The sequence below is a fragment of the Amblyomma mixtum genome, chromosome 6 (assembly GCF_055824585.1).
Source record: "Amblyomma mixtum isolate Tamu chromosome 6, ASM5582458v1, whole genome shotgun sequence".
NCBI classification, from domain to species: domain Eukaryota; kingdom Metazoa; phylum Arthropoda; class Arachnida; order Ixodida; family Ixodidae; genus Amblyomma; species Amblyomma mixtum.
Window position 1 is genome coordinate 152,675,849 of NC_143017.1, and position 18,596 is coordinate 152,694,444.

General features: G+C 55.6%; 1 protein-coding gene and 1 non-coding gene across 2 annotated transcripts in view; one reads left to right on the top strand and one right to left on the bottom strand.

Annotated features, from left to right (window-relative positions):
• bbx (bobby sox) overlaps positions 1-18,596 on the bottom strand; it is a 240,771-nt gene that overhangs the window by 185,778 nt on the left and 36,397 nt on the right. The window lies entirely within an intron of this gene.
• Positions 11,123-11,195, top strand: TRNAN-GUU (transfer RNA asparagine (anticodon GUU)). Its single transcript has one exon. It is a non-coding gene; the product is annotated as a tRNA-Asn (tRNA).

Genomic DNA, 18,596 nt, shown 5'->3' on the forward strand with positions numbered 1-18,596 from the left:
GCTGCATTTGGACCGTTTTCCCCCCCAAATCGGGTGGCCGGTGCCGCCGGGTCCTGCTCTACGTTTCCGTCGAGCGGCGGCGACGGAGCCCGCCCCCCACGGAGAGCGAGCCAGTCACAGCGCGAGCTCGCTTCACGTCACCCGCGGCTTGCTCGCTGCTACCAAGAGATGGTGCTGGCGAGCGTCGGCGGCGGCAGCGATGCGCGGGTGGCGCGGGTGCGCGGGCAGGGCGAAAAAACAAAAAGCCTGCTCACTTTTTTACTCTCCGTCGGGAGATGCACGCGCCTTGCGCCCCGGAAAGCGCCTGCTGTCGAGGAGCAGAGAGCGGATGACAGTTTGAATTTCATATGGCAACATACGAGGTGTTCGAGCCAAAACGGGTCTCCGAATGAGCATTGTGTTTGCACTAGGCGTGGGATATACGATAAATGATTTTTTTTCTGGGACGCTCAAGTAGCACCACTGTTATATATTTGAATTTCATGCGCTATCTTTTAGAGCTTTAAGAAAAAACTACTCGGACGATACCTTGTTGCGAACACTCTAGCCGGCCGTTTGTCAAAGTGATCTACAACTTTTACATTGACACTTTTTTCAAGAAATCATTCAGAAGAATGAAAAGACAGCACCAAAACCTTTTCCAAGAGAACTTCCTGACGTCCATGTTTTCTTTTTTTTTTTGGAAAGCAATATTTATTTATTTATTTTGACGCGAAATAGCCTTGCCGTGTTTGTTGCCAGAATACCGCTAGCGGTATTCGTTCTGTCCGGTGGCGTCTCTGCGCCCGCCCGTTTTTTTTTTTTTTTTTGAACCGCTGATGTTCCGACTTTAGAGCTTTGGCGCTATCACCGAACACCAGCCAGCCGCACTGTGGCTAACAACTGAAGTTCACTCCACGCACAGAGAAATACAGAAAACGGCACGCCGGGTCAACACACTCGTTCACATTTAGCCCAGAAGGAAAAGCCTGTTCACAAACAGCGCCGACTGCAGCACCGCGCTTGCATGCTACAAGAAGCTCGCAAACCTAAGACAGCCCAAATCAGGAAAAGCCTGGGAGGTTGAAACGGCGGCTCAACATGTGGCTCAACAGTTCAGAGGCAAGCCATAAGGTAGAAAAAAACATGAAAAAAAAACATGGCCCGTGGGTCATGACGAACAGTGGGAGTTCGAGAGGTTACGAAGTGGGGGACGAAAACTGTTGCCAGGTTTAAAGCGAAGTGAAGGGGATGGCTGATGCAAAGGGGAACCATCCAGGTGAAGAAAGGAGAAAGGGGCGAGAGAGTTAACTGCGGAGATAACGAAAAGAGCAGAAAAAACAAAATTCTGTTCACCCGTTGCTAGCTCTTGAGGCTTCATTGTTTTTATTAGCCGTTTAAATTCTTTTGCTAGCTTAATCTCTCAAGCCATTGATAACAGAGTTCATTAACACCCTACATATGTTCAATTTCGTGCAAATCGGCCTGAATACTGTGAGTGCAGCACTCATTTCTGCGGCGGCTTTAAAAGTAGCTCATACTGTATATATTTGTTTTGGTGCTGTACGCGTGGTGTTTTGTTGCAAAAACAGGGGAGTTGCGTCGAATTAATAAACTAACTTCAAACTTTTTCCACCGCTTGCGAGACCGCATCGTTTTTTTTTTTCTGCGATAAGAGCCAAGCGAACCAAAGCGCAAGCAGACGACAGACGACTTTCACCGCTACTTCGGCATGTCCCTCGGACACCACCGAGCAGCGTTTCTTTTTTTCGCGCGGAAGAAAAAAAAAAGACACTGACGTAAAGTCACGTGGGAGCAGCGAGCTGCCGCCCAAACTGGTTTGCCGGTGTCCGGCGCCTCTTTCGATTAGAACACAAATCCGTTCCGTTGCGGCCGCGGTTCCCGGCTCCGTCGCCGCCGCGCCGGAGAGGAGACCGGCTGTGAGAATCAGGCCTAACTGGGGCACCGGGAGGGGGAAAAAAAAGTGCACAAACGAAAACAACGCGGAAGAGAACGGGAAGCCGACCCCACGCGGAAGTGGTCGGCGGCTCTACATCGCGTAGGGAAAGTCCTCCCCCTCCTTTTTTCTCAGACGACGAAGAAATACGGGGAAGGTAGCAGCGACGGGAGAGCCCCCCCCCCCCCCCACACACACACACAAGGTAGGAGCAAGGAGGGGAGGACCCGACGACACGTTGCCGGCAGTGCAAGCCCCACCTTCGCTCCTTATTCTTGGCCCGAAACCCATCGTCCCCGGCGAGTCCGACGCCGCTCCCTTCCTGCCCACCTTGCTGCCAGGGGTGAGGGGTAGACACGAGAAAGAAGAGGTTAGCAGCTTTTCCTGCAACAGAGCTCTCTTCCGGGTTCACAGGGTCGTGACCCATAGCGAAGGGGAAAAAAAAGGTCATTCGTTCTGGTAACGCGACCCCCAAAAGACGCCCCTAAACTCCTGGAACGGGAGGGGCCACCACCCCACCACCGCGGGAACGGCTACACTCCCAAGTACTACAACGATAAGAGGCGAGTTGAAAAGGAAGAAAAAGAAAGTGGAGGGGGGAAGGCGCGGCGGTGCTGCAACAGCAGAAGCCAAGAAAAAAGGGACGGGCAACAGGTCTTTGACCCAGTGACGCGTGCGAAAGAGAAGAACCCGCCGCGGAGAAAGTGGACGATAGGAGAAGTCCTCTTCCCTCGCCCCACCCCCGGGAGAAGCGCTTTAGCACAAAGCGCGCGGGAATAGGCACCGACAAGCGCGACTGCGAAGATGATGGACGACGACAGCGGCCGCCGCGCGAGATGTGCGCCGCCTGTTTCCGTCTTTTACTTCGTTTTTCTTCCATCGTTTTCCCTCTTCTCGCAAGCTAGTTACTGCTCTCCGTGGTTACGGCTGTCCGGGCACGGACAATTGTAAATTAGCACGCTCCGCCGGTGAGGAGCGGTATAAACGAGCCTGGATAGCGAATGCCTCCAGTCCCACCTTGGTTTTTCTGCTCTCTTTTTTTTTTCTCTCTCAGCGACAGCGCCCTTGTTTACTCCCAGAAGGCGGAAATGATAATCGCGGCGTGAGACGACCACTGTTCCCTATGCGCTGTGGCGGGACCGTTGCGCCTCGGTATACGGCGTAATGACACATCACAATGGGGCGGTCTTCTTGTGAACACGAACGTGCAGCCTTTGCCAAAATTTAGAGCCCAGAGGGGTTCGCCTTTAATATATGCGTGCGCATGTAGGTGTGAGTTCTGCGTAGCATTTTTCACCTTAATCAGACTTCACTACTTTTCCAGATTAACAGCTGAAAAGCTACCAGATATAGTAGCATACAGTTGATGAACGAAGGGCTTTTCCCCCACAAAGAATTCCCTTCCGACCAATGGCGTCGGCGGATTCTATGACCCTGCTAGCGTGATAATGCAGGCAGTGGTAGACGAAAGGGGGTAGCCCCTCCCTTCATTGTCACACTAACAGGGTCATGAGAATCCGCCGACGCCACTGGCTTGAAGGGGAACATTTGACGGAGAAAAGCCGATTCTTCATGAGTTGTATCTGACCATAGTTAAGCAGCGCTGGCTTGCTATCACGGGCCCATGTGGAGCATTGTCGGCTGTCTGCAGCAGCCGTGACGACGAATATACACAACTGCGGATGCTTCGCACTTCAGTCCGTATCCCCCACCCCACTACCGCTCCAGAAAAAAAAAAAAAATATCGCCGTCCAGACTTAAAAAAGGAAGATGGGGCGAAGTCAGAGAACTAGGACGGTAGTGCGCAAAAACAGAACAAGGCGTACGGCAGCGCCATCGCATTCAGAGCGGCCCGAGTCCGCACAGCACACCCGCGTACGTCTACATTCGCTTGGTCCACGCTTCCTTCGGCCTGGGAAGTCCGGCTGCGGCGGGGATCAGCCCCATGTTTATGAATTCCTAAATCATCCGCGGCGCACGGCTTCCCAGGAATCTCGTCCCCAAGCCGCGCACAGGGCGTTCGCGTGAGAACGGAAGCAAAATGCCCTCCCGAGCGCAGATCGCTGAGGCGCCGGGAGCAGGCAGACAAAAAGCGCAAAGTCTCCGCACACTCTGGGCTGTCGGCGTTGTAACACCGTTCACGCAGCTGCGCGCTGACCAGGCTATACGTAGTATAACCGAAATCCTGCGCCCTTCGACGACCGCCGTAGAAGGTGAATCATCGCACGCAAAGTAGACAACCGCAAAAACGGTCCATGCGCGGCGGAAAACGTGCATTCACAAAGAGAGCCGTACGAAGGCGTTGTACGAGGGCGTTCGTATCGAAGTCACGCACTTGCGGCCGTGCGGCGAAGCACGTGCGCCCACCGCCGGCCGATTTCGCCTGTAACCCCCGCTGGCTGACATTGCAGCAGACTGCATAGCGATCGCGGCGAGAACCTCGCGCGTCGTTATACACACGCGATGGGGTCCAAGACGGGCGGCTCTTCTTAAGCTGAAAAAAAAAAAATAATAATAACAACGGAAGAGCGAAAAGACAGGCTCCGCGGTGCGCCTTGCGCCGCGACGTCCAATCCATTGTTCGGTTAGCTAGAAATCTCGATAACTGGGTCAGTTCGATCCCCGGGATCCGATAAGTGAAAACTTGACTGGGATTGGAGGAGGATGAGGTGGAGAGGAGGAGGCGGCGGCGAAGAAGCGTGTGTTCTTTACTTTAGCGGGCGGTGGCGGCGGCTCTTCCTGACTGCTCTTAGGTATACGCACAGACACACACACACGCACGCTCTCCATTTCTATCGCACAATTGCCGTCGACGCTCAAACACGGGCACGGCAGGCAATCGCGGAGGATTCGACAACCCGGAAGAAGACTGAGAAGAGACTGGGCCGAGTCTCAACAAGCTGGAGAGAGGGGGGAAAGGGAAAAAATACGGGAGAAGGCGAAGCCGATTCGTGACGGAGTCCGCCTTCAGCAAACCAGCCAGTCAACGAGCGATGGGGGAGTTCATACACGGAGAAATACGTACAAAAATACGTATAAAGGGGGGGGGGGGGGGGGGGGGGGGCAGACAATCTCCGCAGATATCGAGCGCGGCAGCGACGCGTATACGGCGGCCCGCTTTATAAAACTGCGGGCCGATCGAGACAGGCGAATTTACATGTCTCGGCAGCGCATGCGCTCTCCACTGGCCAGCAGCACCTATCCGACCACTGGTACATGCCCACAAAGGCGCGTGTGGCACTTGTCGCGGAGAAGAAAGAAAGCAGGGATAGGTGCATGGGTCTCCCTCGCGCGCTGTAGTTGCCACCCAAAATGACCCCGTTATTATATGCGCGCAAGAGCGATAACCGCGGCGAATTGCTGCTCGCCGGCTATTCATAGTATACGCGCAGCGTCTACACGCAGAGCCGCGCGAGCGACCGGCGATGTCGATAAGGGGCGACCTGAGCAACCGCGGGTGTGTCCGCGAGCGTGTATGCGCGCACAGTGCGATTGGGCTGCAAATATATCGACCCACAGGAACAATGCGCTACGGGGGAAGAGTGCGCAATGCAGTGCGAACAAATCTCCACGCGGCGCCGTGGTTTACGAAGCGAGGAAGAATGGACATGAGTCGCAGCACCGTTGGGAGAACAAACTATTGGCCTGGAACGCGCGGTGAGTGAGCGTACTTACACAGTCCAATCTCGATAACTGGAACCAGAAGGGAACCGAAAGCTTCTTCGAATTATGCGGATTTCGAAATAGGGGAGTCAGATCGCGCTCTTCCTGGTGGTACACGTTGTACTGACAGGGACAGAGCTGCGGTTCGAATAAGACGAAAGTTTGAATTAAGCGGGATCGAGTCGAAAGAGATCCCACCGCATAACACACAGCCGTATAAATCTTCTCACGGGAACCGCGAAGCTTCTCTCCGCGTTGTAAAGCTGCTGTTGAGAGTAACGGGCAGTCGGAGACCAATTTAGTAATGAAGGTCAGAACAGCGCGCGAGAAGCGGTGACGAGAAAAGCGAGCCTTCTATAAAGAGACGCACTGCCTTTCACACGTATACGCGGTTTCGAAACGTTCGCCCGCGATACGCGGCACCCAGAATAGTGCGCGCTTCGCCCCCCCCCCCCCCCCCCCCCAAACACACACACACGCACACAGCTCGCGAAAGTGAAAACCTGCGCATACCGCCGCGTCTCTGCCAGAGATCCAAGCAAGACACGATATCGCGGAGCGACTCGAGCGAAACGAGACCGAGTACCCCCTTTTTTTTTTCGTTTTCTTCGTATTCGGAGCAATCGAGTAACACCCCGCTATAACGGCGCGCGCGCGCGCCGCGCTATATAGAAATATGAGCGATCGGACGTCCAGATTTGCGTCGCCGACGTAAGTGGGAACAGCGCGAGATATGGCAAGCGTGGGACGAGTGCCGTGCCAGCGCGCCATGTCTCCGCGAGGAAAAATATAAAGGGACGCCAATAACGAGAAAAGAAAAAGAAAATAAAGATGGTTGGAGAAACGTAAAGAGGCACGAGCGGCCGTTCGGCGGTGCGCGCTCGCTTCGCGCGATCCCTTCTGCCGCTCCTCTTCGGCTCCGCTTAAATTGCTCCGGTTATAATTTCTCCCCTCATAAAGCTTCCTTTTCCCTACATAGAAACCACCGTACGGCGGTGGCGAGGCGGCGCCGATAGCCCGAAAGGAAACGCTAACGGCGACCGACGATTACGCAGCTGCTGGGAATGCGACAGCCACGCTTCCTACGCCATTTGGATACATTGTGTATTCTTCCACTTGTTCGGAAAGAGGCGGGTCACACGCGTTTAACTCGGGAACTAAAAAAGATAAAACAAAACCAATGGCTGCCTCAGATAGAGGAGGAAAAAAATGAACCTAGAAGGCAAGTTTGATGACTGTAGATTAATAAGTAAAGTAATTAAAGGCAAGACTGCCGAAATTGCGTCGAAATAGCGCGGACGTCTATACAGCCCCGGGAACGATGTGACGTCACATCCACAGAAAGTCGTCACGGCATAGTGAATCACACAATGGTCGGAAAAACGTGGATTTGGATCAAATTCGATGGAAAAAAATGTCTAATTAAGCGTAATTAACACTTAGGGTTTCCGAAAAATGTATAATTTGGGTGGGATATAGCCACGGGAATGGTGTGACGTCACGTCCACCGGAAGTCGACACGGCATAGTGTCCTCGCCTTCGCCTCTTAACAGTTTAGGCGCCAAAATGTCCTCGCAATTTTTTCTGCGCGTTCTATGTAGGTTACTGAAGGAAAACTAATCGGCTAGCTCGGAACGGCACTCCAACCGTCGTAGCTATGGCTCTCAACCAAAGACCAACTGAGCCCACCGCGGGTGCTGACTTACGGGCGATGGCGTTCGACTGCCGAGCTCCAAGGTCGCCAATCGATGGCAGCAATTCGATGGATGCCAAATGCGAAAACGAGCGTGCGCTGCGCGATGGCAGAAATTAATCGGGAGCTCGCCACTAGGGCTCATAACGCATGTACAGCTCGGGGGCTTTAATTTAAAACCAGAGCACCACCACCGGCCGAAACTGCGCTCTTCTAAGCCTGGCGCTGAATCAGACATCGCCTCGCAACCGGAAACTAAACGAGGAAACAATAACAAAAGCGAAACGCTTGCGTCCCTGTACGTCGCTTCGTTTGGGGGGGGGGGGGGGGGGGGGGGGATGAGGCTGTCTTCTGCTACCCACCCGAACCCCGCCGCAAACGTGAACCAAGGGTGCCAACAGCTAGAGGGAGCGCACACCGGAACGGGCCGAATGAAGAACGCGCCGGATGAACGAATGGCAGTTGGAAACGGTCCGGTCTGCGGGCCGCCACGATTAGGCGGGCAATCGTTCCGCCAGCGTTCCCAGAAGAGACCCACAGACCCACACGCAGCACCACGGCGGATCCGACGGCGTCAGGAGTTACATCACAGGGGCGCTTACATATATCCTATATGCATAGCACCTGACGGCGCAACCCCCCCTCCCTCTCCTGGCGTCGCCATCGCGGAGAGCCTCTTGCTTGCGGCCGTTGCCAAACCGGGAGACCGGACGCGCGGGGAGGGAAGGGAGGCGAAACAAAGGACGTGAGCCGGCAGCTGCATTAGCATCTTCCGTGCCGGCTTCATTAAGGAGGTGTCCGTGACGGCCTTCGGGCGCCGCGCATCGCAGCAGAGAGCCACGTGTCTGGTGCGGCACAGACCAACATAACGAGCAGGAGGGGAAGACGGATAAGCGAGGAGGAAGGCGTTCAGACTGCCGTCGGGTGGCCCACCCGCTCTGCAGAGGAACCGCCGTACGAGGATCGTTGTCTCCCCAGGTGAGGCGCAGACACCCGCGCAAGGACGACGACACGGAGAGCACACCCCCCTCCCCCGCCAGAAAAACGAACGATTCGTCACTCCCGGCGTCGCCATCGCGGCTCTGTCCGCTCATTAACGGCAGCGATCGGCCGAACGAGGGAGCCGGGGTATAGCCGGGGTTTCTCCCATGGGTGGCGTGCGCCAACCGGCGTTCGCGGCCGCTACCTGCTCTTTGTAGGTGAACCACGCATCACCGCAGGTGTAGAGTTGGGTGCCACATACAGGATCGTCCAGTTCCGAGGCCCCGTGTCCGTGACATATGCACAGTTTAGGGAAACAAAATGGCGCCTCCCGACCGACGAACAATGCTTGTCGGAGAAATAATGGCTGGCACGGGAGCATAATATAGTCATCGGCAGCCTTCAGCCCAAAATAATCGCCTCAACGGTTGCGAACACTTATTCCCGTCTAATTTTAATGGCTGAACGCCCCGTCATTGCAGGTGCGATGAGACGAGTGAACAGACTTTGCCTCCGCCCTAGGTTCGATGCTCGGCGAGTGTTCCCCGAGGCAGCGTTGCGCGACTCACCTCTCGTCCTCTCGTGGAGGTCAAGATTATAGGAGCGTGGCTTCAGTTTTCATCTGTGCACATCACCTATGCTTTACTCGATTATATCAAACCGCTTTTCGTTATTGGCCACGACAGACCCATCAACAGGTTTACCGTCCTGTGAACACGATGCGTTCGACGACGCTTTCCTCCCAGGGTACGGAGTAGCCTCGGAAATGTATTACGCGTAGTTAATTCGCCTTGCATTTCCTTTCTTCCGTTTAGGGTGGAGCTTAGGGTGGCAAGGACCACTTGTTACCTTACACACCCCAACTTTCCCGCACTCGGCACCATTGTAGTGGCGTTTCAGCACGGTTCACGACTGCGCAAAGTCTTATACGTCACACCACATATTTCCACTCCGCCCAGCTTCCAACCTACCCATGTTTTTGAAAAGCGGTTTCGCACCAGATATTCCATCGACTGAGGGCAATGCATAGACAAGCAGGAACAAAAATCCCGAGGCCAGGGAGGAGGCGAGAAAGATGCATTCGCTCGAGGCGAAACGCGCGGATTGCGCTCGAGCGTGCTACCAAAGCAACGCACCCATCGATTCTAGGCGCGGGCGGCCAGGCCGGAACGAAACTCAGCTTTTGGTTTGTTTTCTACGGCACCCACTGCATCCAAACTGTCGAAGTAGAACACGCTGTTTTTGACAGGAGTGCGTACGGCTGAACGCAACTGGACCAGGGCTGCGCTGCGTCGCGCATGTTAGGCATACCCAGGCCATAAAGACCCGCACGAACTGCTTCTCCCAATTCCCAGATCCTTCGCTAACATCGCAGGCGTAGCACCAGAGGGGACACCACCTTCGGTGAAGCGGGCGATAGGCTCCTTCTGACAAACACTACGCGTATCGAGGCAAGAAAGAAGAGTTAGGCGGAAAGCTGGGCGCGCTGGATGGCACTCATCTCCCAACTACAACAGAAGAGGTAGGGCGGCGAAGCAGCGGCCGGCCGTCCCTCTCTTCTGGTGCAGACCGGATGGCAACGGGTGGAGCCGATCGGGCGCCCCGATAAGAGCGCGCAGGAGGCAAAAGAGGATCGCGCCTCCGCGGGATCAACGCGGCACTGCAGCGCATAACGCAGGGGCGGCCGCTTCCGTTTCACGCGTGAACGAAGGCATCGCCACCTGGCAGCGCCCCCGTCACTTGTCTCTCAGACACGCGCGAACCGGTTGCGCTTCTCGAGCGTCCCCCCCCCCCCCCCCCCCCACTCCTCTTCGCTGATGTTGCCTGTTGCCCCTTTCACACAGATGTCTACAGCTTATGTGGGGAACTTTCTGTCGGCTTGCGGCGTCATCAAGCAAGGAGCTCATTTCAACGACATGTGCTTGCCGAGGAGACGACAGAAAGGCGTACAAAAATACGCGACGACCAAATGTAGCCCCCCCCCCCCCCCACCCCCCTCTTTTCCTTAGCCCACAGGATCGCATTCAGCACTGGGAACAATGAGCGGTGGCGCACATCTCACAGCAAATGCAAAAGCCGGAAACTACGTGACATACTCATGCACCGATCAATCAATTGACTGCATATGAATGGGGACACAAAATGAACCAGCACCTCCCCATCTCCATCCCTTCCCTCGAGACGCGGTTTAGGTGTCCACGCTGCGTGTTTCCTCATAACCAGTCATTATTACTAACTTCACATTGAGCGACAGCGTAGCCGAGAACGCTCGCCAGATGACAAATGATAGCGTACATTAACGAAGCGTGCATGCTCCAGAACTTACCGTCGGAGGTCAAGCGATCGTCGCAGGCTTGAGCCAAGCGCAGTCGCTTCCCCGCTCCGGAAGACGGTGTAAAGTCTTCTTTTTTTTTATCTTTTTCTTTTTCCAACATTAAAATTCGGGCACGGGGTAAGGTCTATTTGATTGCAACGCAAGTTGAACACGAGGGACACTCCTGCCTTAATACACATACGTATGTCTAAGGAGCGCAGACCGCAAAAGGGTGAGCACCTATCGTTCATGAGCGACCACGTGCCCCTTCACCCCACTCGAATAACGTGAGTACCTGCTCCATACTGCTACTTCCAAGCGTTAACTATGGGAGACAAAAAGTCTCCAGGACATTCACTGGCCGGCAACCGAAGCCGATAGCACCGTTATTACCCAGTAGTTCGTTAGCCTTCACATCCACGGTTGTGAAGGTGAAAGTCGGACTCGAATGCTCTTATTCCTGGCCACCAACGATGGAGGGGGGGGGGGGGGGGGGGACATTGAAATTATGAGCCCATACAGCTTTTCTCGCGCCGCCGCGGTGGCTCAGCGGTTACGGCGCTCGGCTGTTGACCCGAAAGACGCGGGTTCGATCCCCGGCCGCGGCGGTGGAATTTCGATGGAGGCGAAATTCTTGAGGCCTGTGTACTGTGCGATATCAGTGCACGTAAAAGAACCCCAGGTAGTGGAAATTTCCGGAGCCCTTCACTACGGCGTCCCTCATAGCCTGAGTTGCTTTGGGACGTTAACCCCATAAACCAAACCAACCAACTTTCCTCGCGTCCTGGAGACTTCTGTCCCCGCCAGATCACCGAGGGCGCACTTCAATTAAAAAGTGTTCACTAGTCACCTACGACGGCAGAAAAACAGCAGACCTTTTTTTTTTTCTTTTTAAAGGATTCTTTTTGCGATCAGCGCCTCTTTTAGGAATCGGAGACAGCGACTGAAGTTGCCTAGTTGACTAGTCGCAACTACCAACGGTAGAAGAGAAGAATTAACTACGAGAAAAAAAAATGTCTACCCGAGATGCAGCCCCAGCGGTGTTTAGCAATAACAAACTGAACACCAAGGGAAGAGAAACGTGAGAGCCAGGCACGGAGACGAGACTGAGGAATTTGCTGGGGCAAAGAAGAGCAGCCGAAGCAGCAGATGCAGGGCTGAGGCCCGATGGGAGATCAGTCGAACAGGACCTCTTGCCCCGCAGTGGCCCGAGACGACGAAAGCAAGAATGAGTGCACGAAGTGGGAGGGAGTGCCGCGCGCAGTGCACAAGGAAGCACTTGTCGCCAGACGCGCCAGGGCCACAAGTGCAGCAGGCAGCACAGGGCGGCGGCCGCTGGCCCGCAGGCCGAATTAAGTGCCACGACGAGGGCCGACAAGGAGAACGCCGCAAGAACACGCCGGGCGAGAGAATCAGGCCGGTCGCTGAACCGGCCCCGCCGGACGTCTGCGCGCGCACAGACGGACCGGGACGACGAGATCCCGACGGGCGCGCGTCACTCGTGTCTCCGATCGTCAGCCGGTCGAGGACAAGGCACACACACAGGCCCTGTTGTGTCTATTCACGACAGCCGCGGCGCTCCACAGAGCGTGCGGCCTCGAGCATAACGAGCCCCATCGACGCTCCCGAGCGGCCGCGCGGGAAGCTACAGCGCCATAAAGCAGCCAATGACTCGGCCCGTGGCGTGGGCATCCACGCTGCCGCCTCTTGCGAGCGCGCATATATAGTTCACGAATGGACCGCGCCATAGAGCGGGGGGGAGGGCCCGGCTGTTACATCGTCGAGGGTCAGGCGCGTCGGTCGCTGTGCTACATATGACAGCCTTGTAGCGTTTTCAGGAGAGGATGTGGAAAGGAACAATGAGCAGCGTTTGTTGTGCGCTCGCGGTATGGAGAGCTACACACGACGCTCGAGGCGACGGCTTCCACAAGTGTGCCGTTCTCACGCGCTCGTGCGAGCGAGCTTGCAAAAGTCTGCAGCAAAGCCGTCGCCTACCGCTCCTGGTGCATACCCACTGGGGGAGTATTCCGCGCTACTAAACGCAGAACGGTAAACGACGACAAAGACGGGAGGTCCACTGCACGCGGGCGACGTGCTGCACCTTTGCGCAACGCGAACACGCGAACGGGAAAAAGCGGCTCAAAGACGACCTTACTAGTCCCAAAATCCGTAATGGCTGAACAAGGACAAGACAATCGCAAACACATCAAGATTGAGCACGAAGAGCTTGATCTCAGTACAGTGAAAAGCCGGCTACAGTATACTACCAAAAGAAAGAATAAATACAATCATAAAGACATGCGCAAGGCTAGAGTAAAACAAGGAAACAAAACGATATCACAAAGAAAACACTTCGTATAAAAAAAAAGTTTTCAACAAGTGAAGTGTGAGAGGGACAGAACACGAGAGCTGCACGGCTGTTCAGAACGACTGAGAGCAGAAAGCACAGGAGTAGGAAAAACACAAGCGTTCATGACAATAAGCCAGGCGGTTATACGGTAATCACAGGGAACGCGCTAAGTCCCTTTAGCTCACGAATTAGTGTACGGGCTAGGCACCTGAGAGGACCGTTCGCGCTCTCCAGACCTTTCCGCAACCGCATCTCCACCGTTCCGGCACGATCCGCGCATCTGCCCATCGCCGCGCCGATGCACCCGCCCTCCCGCATTTGGCGAAGAAGTCAAACAACGGAGCCGCACGAGGAAGTCGAGGACATAGCCAAGCTCGACGGCGCGCAATATTGACGCGGCACCCAGGCTTCGCGGTGCCGCGGCACACAGGCTTCCTTCCCTCCGCGCCCCAAACATACACCGTCACGCGCGCACCGGGGCAGCAGGCGCTGTTTGCCGAGAAGAGCTCTTCCCTCTCCGCCGGCGTGTCAGCAGCGTGACGGACAGGCGCGGTGACGGGCCCGCTCGCGGGATGCAACGCTGTCGCCTCCGCTGCTGTCGACGTCGTCGAGTCGTACAACAGTTCGACGAATCTCGCGCCAGCCGAACAGCGTCATCGCGCTCTGCTAAAGACGAGACATATCCCTCTCGGTCCACCCCCAACGCCACCCTCGAATGGCATCCTCATTTGCCAAGAGGCACCACTGGTCACCCTCCCCCCTTTTCACACTAGGGCCCGGACAGACGGAAGCGCCGATGCCTGTTCCTCGAACCGGGACAGCACGACAGGCCGCGCGCGGCTACGAGCGGCACGGCTGCTAAACCGAGGAGTCAGCAGCGAGCTAGCCGACCATTCGCGAAGCGCTCTCCGCCTGCCCTGCCCGACGGCCCTCGCTGCTCGCACGGAGCGGCGCAACGATGGAAAAGCAGCACAGAGCTTCTTCCTCGCGGAACTTGAGCAACCCCATTATTTTCGATAATCTAGTATCCCTCTTCACATCATTTTCTTTGACACGACCCGCTAAAAGCAACGCACGTCTCGGGCAGGCGGTTTCGAAGCAACGTTTTCATAATCAACGCCCTCACTTCACCTTTTCAGAAGTGGAAAGGTTACACTGACCCGATGGGACCAAAATAACATTTAACCACACAGTGAACCCCACCTCGGAGACCAAACGGGGGAAGAACGAACACCCGAGAGTCCCAAAGCGCTCCTCCTAGGCTCGACGCGTGCAATCGCACAGTTAACAAGCAGAATATATTGAGGCAACGCGCTCGAAGTGCGCAAGATATGAATCTCGTTCAATGGCTGGCGATTGCCGATTTAGGATTCATGCATAATGCGCGATGCATGCACTGGGACGGAGAAACCGCTTCCGGAGTATACGCCACAAACCCTATACCGCGCTTGCGCAACCACAGAACGAAATATGCATTCTAGTTACGAAGTACAAGATAAAACGGCGCTTAAGAGGCGCGTGACCAGGATAGAAAGAGGGCTCTGTAAATGTTAACATGATGCGGTAATTTCCCACCTTGTAACTATGCGTATTTAACAAGATGCGGCTGCAACTTCAAGCGTTGCTTGGAGTAAGAAACATACAGAAGGCTTCGCAAAACGCGTAGCGACCACAAGTAAAACAAACTGGTTAGGAGGAAAGGATAGGCGCAGCAACTGTCTCACTGTCGCTTGACACTTTGCCGTGTGTAGGAGGAAACGAAGGAGGGAGTGAAAGAAAGGGAGCAAAAGGCGCCATAGCGGGGAGCTCCGGAATAATTCGGACCCCCTGCAGGTATCGTTAACGTGCATGCACAGCACACGGGCGTCTTTTGCGTTTCGCTTCTATTCAAACGCGGGCGCTGCGACCGGGATCAGACGCCGCGTCCTCAAAAAGAGTACACACGCGAGTTTTCACCCCTTCATTAACTCACTCGCCGATAATTTGATTTAATCCCCCATTCTAAGGTGCTTCAAAAGAGCATGCGACAGAGCAGATGATTAGCCTCTTTGAAAAGCAATACGGAGAACCAGGGCGAAGCAAAATATATAAAATTAGCCACAACACTTCGATGCCCCATAGCTTCGCATGGTTATAGCGAGAAAAACCGACACTAGTTTGCCTAAAAGGTTAACAATTAAGAGCGGTAGTGTTTTTTTCGGAGTTCTTTGAAAACAGCTAGCTGTCGTTTCTATGTAGCGGATGTCGGAAGCTGCACCGACATGCGCTGAGCATTGGGGACTTTGCTCCGCCTTTAGCGCGAGGCTTGACGCAAATGTGAAGAGGGAAGGGAGTCCGCTCCAAGCGAATCGAGCCCCGACTCCTCGACCATCCGAGAGGAAGGAGGGAGAGAGAGGAAAGCGGGGCGCGAACCGCGAGCATGTGTCGCGGAGGGCGCCAAACAGCGTCTGGACCCGGGCCAGCAGGGGCGCGCCGCCCATATGCGCACGCTGCCCCGACACCGGAGACGGCTGAGACGCCGGGCCGACACAAGGGCAATCTCGCACCCGCGCTCGCACGATGTAGCAGCAGCCGTGACGAAACACTCGCGGGTTGGGACAAGCGCGGAGGCGGAGGAGGCAAATGACGACAGCGCGAGCCGACGAAATAAACACCACCAAAAGGGCGTTTACTATTCAGGACTTCGACGGGAGCGACCGTCCTTTCGCCACTGTCGTTGTCTTGCTGCCACCGTAGATGATACAATCGCACCTCGAAGAGGACTGTCATCATCATCATCATCACCCTCACTACACCGACTGCAGGGCAAAGGCCTCTCCCATAACTCCGCCGCAGCGCCACAGGTTTCCATTCCATACGTATATCCCGACATTCGAAAACAGAAAAGAGTAAAAAATGGAGTAAAGCTGTCCTCTTGCGCACACCCTTTAACCCCTTTCTACTCCCATATAGGTATATTCGTGTTTAAAGTGCAGAACCTACACGGTGTTCCCGGACCACTCGCTCCCAACCCACGCAGGCCGCCAGAGAGACAACACTTGGTCTGGCGTGACTTCGTCCCAGACGAGGCTATGCGAGGCACGAAGTCGTGCTCGCGCGTCGGGTCTCGGACACGCAGCGCTGGGGATCAAGGCTCGTGCGATAGCCGCACGCGCGCAGCGCACACACACAAACGGCCTTCGGAGACAGCCTCCCTCCCTCACAGCTGGCAACCGGTGAGGCGAGCATGCGCGTTGCACCACTCAGTGATAGCAAAACACAGGCATCACTGCTCGAAAGCTGCTAGCATTTCAACAAAGACGGTTAGGATTTCTTTTTACAGCGACAGCGTAGTAAGCGTACGTCCAAGGGCGAACCGTGAGCGGCTTGTAAAAGACACCTGCTCGTATAGTCCTCGGATTCACCCGAAAACGGCGGACCTGGACCGTACAAGACGCCCGCGGCAGCGCTCTCCAAAACGAGTCCATGCAAGACAGGCAAGCTTGCTAGCGAGGGCGGGGGCCCTACATAACTGGAGGGTGCGATATCGATGTCCCTTCTCCTCCTCGGCGCCCGACGAGAAGCATGGGAAGAGTTTCTCCTCGTCGCGTCGAATGTCACAACTTTCAGTACAGCACCTGCAGCGCTTGTTGGAACGGCGTTGTTCAGATAGCGCTCGGACCCTCCAGGTAATCGATCATTTCGGAACAATTTCAGCCTTGTTCCGGCGTACGTGCTCTCACGACAATCGTTCATCGACGACAGAGGCGGCACTCCGGGGGACGTATAAGATAACAAGGACGAAAAGAGAGCGGGCCAGTGCGTTTACGGCGGAGGACAGAGGCGGGTGTCCCGACAGGCGCCCGCGGGAACGGGCGCCCCTCAATCCGACCTGCACGGCCCGCAGCAAGGCAATTAGGAAGGCGCGTCGAGACCCGGTCGCGTTGACACACGCAAAGGCGCGCAGACTCGACCGCAAGTCTGCGTTCCGCCATAACGTTGCACCGCGTTCCCACGGCGCCGGGCACCCAAGAATCTCAAAACGAGCGCAGAGGACACTTCGACGCAGTGTCTTTCTTTTTTATGCCCTAGCTTTACGCGACACCTATACACGGCACCCCACAGCGCATGCTAATCGTTGTCCCCATCGCTGGTGTAATAACTCTAGCAAAGGCGCGCACGATAGGAGCAGCCTGCGCACTAGTTTAGTTAAAGGGAAGAGAAGGCGGTCCGCGCGTAATCTATACGGCATTAAGGATATCTTTTTACCTCGCGTATACGATAACCAGGGCTTCACCATTTCCTCGTCCACTCATCATAGCTGCGCGCCGATAACAGGAACGAACAGTGCGCAGTCGTCCCGGATAGGTTCAAATTGGTTAGAGAAGAGGAGGACGGATGACAAAGTCACTGTTCGGCCACTCGTCCAGGTGTTGCGCACACTGCCCAGGTGTTATACACCTCCTACTAAGAGGACTGAAAACAAACCGCCGCAGCTCGTCGCTTACAGGTAAATACAATCGATCTTCGACAATTCTAACTCAAAGAGAATCGGAAATCAGTGCGAATTACACACCGCTCCAATAGACGTGGAGTTCACAGGACCGAAGCGGTAGTTCGAATAAACCGGAAGTTCGAATTAAGCGAGTTCTCAGAATGTTGGGCTACGCACTGCTAAGCAGGCTGCGGGGCTAACCTTACCAATGCCGACAGGTCCCACCCCTCCGACGGTGAAGAAAGGTCAAGCGAAAGCTTAATTTCGGGACCGACCCATTCTCAGCGATTCCCCCTCGCCGTTCTCGCTCCAGCAGGGACGAACGGCCTCGCTGTCGGGGCGAGAGCCTCGAGCGCCGCGGTCAGAAGCGGAAGTGAGTCACGCGGCATCGCCACATGACCGCCGGCGAGCGCAAAAGAGAAAGCTCTTACACAGAGAGAGATTGGGGTGGAGGGGGGCAGGTCTGCGCGCGCGCGGCATTCAACGGCACTGTCAGCCAGCGCCAGCCGCCGTGTCAGCAATCTGTCAGCCGCGCAACATGCGCTGTGCGCGTCTGTGTGTGTCGTCCGGAGACGCACACAGAGCGTGTGCCAGCTGCATTTAAAAGCGCGACACAACTGCCAGCAGGACTCGCGGCCAGTGCCCGCCGCATGCACACAGCCGCGTCACAGCGTGTCTTTCTTCCACGCGGCTCGGGCGGGTGACTCACGCGGGCACCTTCAACCGGACGCGCGCGGTGGAGCTTCGGACCCGCGGGCTTATCGCACCGCCGCAAAGCGGGACTATTTTTAGGGCCAGCCAAGTGTTCCCAGGACGCCAGTGTCCGCGGCCCGTCCCACAAGCTGCTGATGGCATCGCGTAGTACATACATACAGTTCAGTGCTGGGCGCGTGATGCCTCCGAAACAACCGGCGCCACCGTTCTGCGCGTGCCCGCGTTGCGGTCGGACATATCGGCTCGTTACCGCGACCTTCTAAAGCGCACTCTGCACCGCATTTAATTGCAGTAAAGTGCAAGTTCGAACGAGTCTAGAGACCCCGGTTTGTGCGGGCGTTATCACTTCTGCGATTTAGGAGGCCCTGAAGCGCTGGTATTCAGGACCAGTCGCCATTAGTTTTTCGCGTTTGCGACAAACCAAAAAGCGCACAAATTACCGCATCTAAGGTTCCGGCGCATGCGAAATAA